Here is a 2,614-nt window from a genome sequence, read left to right as displayed (position 1 = left end):
GTCTCCTGCAATGAACAGTCCTAGACAAGTCACGTCTGGGTCTTGGCATCCGTAAATTTTTACTGCTGAATATTTTGGGAGAGGCTTATAGTTAATACCATTGAAAAAAACCAAGTCAAAGCTTTATCAGTGAGAAACTAATTACAAAATCCTGCTTTGCAAATATTCGAGCTTTTAACAGTGCTTTACCCTTTGGTATCCACGAGGTGGAGCCTTCCCGTGAAGCTGAAAGCATCTTTCGGTGTCCTGTTTTTTGTTTTTTACCCTCGTCAACGTCACAGCCAGGACTAGTTGACACGCCATCTCAACTGAAGTCATCCATAATTTATATGTTACGAAATTGAACTTCCAAAAGTGTCCCTAGCATGAGGAGCAAAGAACGCCTGACAAACGCTCGGGAAGCGGCAAGCCTCGCGGTTCTTCCGACAACGCAATCTGTCAGCGCCTCTAGGTTGGTGCCCTCTGCCCCTGCGTCGGGGCAGCCCGGTTGAGGGCGGCCGAACCGAGGCTAGGAAACCCCGAAGGTTGCAGAAGGCAGAGGGACGCTAAGAGTCTAGGGGGGACACGGACTTAACTTATCTGTCCCTGGAAACCGATTTGCTCTTGGATTTTGCACGAAGAGCCCTGTGCGAAACGAAAAGGGAACTTGTGTAGTGGCGGCAGATAACGAACATTAGGGTAGAAACTTAGGTTCTTAAAGGGAAGACGGCTTGAGTTCAGAAATGAAGATATATTCCATCAGGAAGGAATGATAGCAATAATAGCAGCAGTGAGGTTCCATGGTGTAATGGTTAGCACTCTGGACTCTGAATCCAGCGATCCGAGTTCAAATCTCGGTGGAACCTGAGGTTTTAGGTTTTTTTTTTTTTCTTCTTGCTTCCTCACAATTTTTTTCTTTCTAAAATAAATTTTCCTCTTAGATATGATTGGCAGGGAATCTCCAGTTCATATGAACCCAAAGTATGACACGGGCTCTGTATGGGGCCCACTGACTCTCTGCTCTATGTTGAGAGCAGGAGACCATTCCTCATACCTCCTTCCTTTTAGTACCCTCCTCACCACCACCTAACAGATATTCTAATGCCCAAAATAATTTGAGTTGAGTTAAACTTTTTATTTGATTTATTGCCTTATGAAATGTGGTTAATTCACTTCAGAGGACAAAAAGGACTCAACAGATTTGAGGGAGAAGAAAGATTCTTGTATGTACCTTTTTCCCAAGAGAATGAGACTTTATAATGCCTTTCAGGTACAATCATTAGAATTTATAGGTGTTTCATTTGCCACTGAGAAACAAGGATTCGTGAAAATAAATCTGTATTTTAAATAAAAATTGCTTAAACTCTCTTAGGTATTTGAACACTATTGAATCTTCACATGGTAACTTCAATCACTGTCAACACAGTAAGTAAATATCCAGATACATCTTCTAAGTGCTTCCATGGTGCTCTGTTGGTCATTTCTATGACATTAACCTACCACATAGAATTGCTGTCAATGCTGAATATGTCCCATAGAATGATACAGCTTTAAAATTGTATCCTAGATGTCTCTGTGATTATTTTGTCTTTATAAAACTAAATGTCTCCTGTTGCAAGTTAGTTTATTTTCTGGTAAATGTTTGGATTTGTCACAACTTAAGGTAAGACAAAGAATTTACTGGGTCTCTGAAGAAATAAGGCCAAAGTGCTTTCCTTAGTTTGATCTTATCTATTAGTATTTATAAAATTACATATTTTAATTATGGATACAGGGTATCAGGCTATATATTATAATCTTTTTTCATTTAATCTTATATTACTAAAATTAATCATCTCTTTTGTTGTATGTAGCTACCATTCATTCACTGATTTCATGTTAGCTGCTGTGTAATATGAACATGCCACAGCTCATGCATTCATCTTTCCATTAATGGGAAACCTAGAGTTATTTATAATATAAATTTGATTTTGAATTATGGCAATTCTTGAGTCACAAAAATTAAAAACTATTTTACTGCAGAGGAAATTCCTGATTCTGCAACCATACATTTGGTGGAGAATTTGTAACTTTGAGCTGTCATTTTCATTTTCCAAATGCTTCCGCACATAATGATTATTCACACTTTTATATTGTATTACTCATTCCTTCTGATTCCTCATGCATTTTCTAGTGTTAACTGCTAGCAGCATTATGTTCCCCAGCATGGAATGCCTTTGCTAGGCCTTATGCCACCACTGCCTCTAAAAGCTTAAATATCTACCTGCTTTTAGCAAATGTCTATTCATTACCCTTACCAAGACAAATGTTGCAAGAAAATAGATGCTTATTTTTAATTTAGATAGACCTAATTTGCTTCTAAACATTTCTTTATAGACTTTATTATACTTGCATAAAGATGTATCATGATATAATACATAATTTTGGAGTTTCCCCCCTTGTTTATATACATGTTTCTTCTGAAAGAAGAAATACATCTGATTGGCAAAGCTTAGGGCACATGCCTGCCATCCTAGCTACGTAGAAGCCTAGGAAATTGTTTTAGACAGTTTGGACTACTATGACTATATGTTTGTTGACTTAAACAACGAACGTTTATTTCTCACAATTCTGAAGGCTGGGAAACCCAAAATCA

At 37.9% G+C, this 2,614-nt stretch overlaps 1 non-coding gene across 1 annotated transcript; it reads left to right on the top strand.

Moving 5' to 3' along the window:
- The first annotated feature begins 773 nt into the window (after window positions 1–773).
- Window positions 774–845, top strand: TRNAQ-CUG. Its single transcript has one exon. It is a non-coding gene; the product is annotated as a tRNA-Gln (tRNA).
- Window positions 846–2,614: the final 1,769 nt, after the last annotated feature.

Source organism: Colobus angolensis, unplaced genomic scaffold (assembly GCF_000951035.1).
Source record: "Colobus angolensis palliatus isolate OR3802 unplaced genomic scaffold, Cang.pa_1.0 Scaffold237, whole genome shotgun sequence".
Lineage (NCBI taxonomy): Eukaryota > Metazoa > Chordata > Mammalia > Primates > Cercopithecidae > Colobus > Colobus angolensis.
This window is presented reverse-complemented; position numbering and strand designations above follow the sequence as displayed.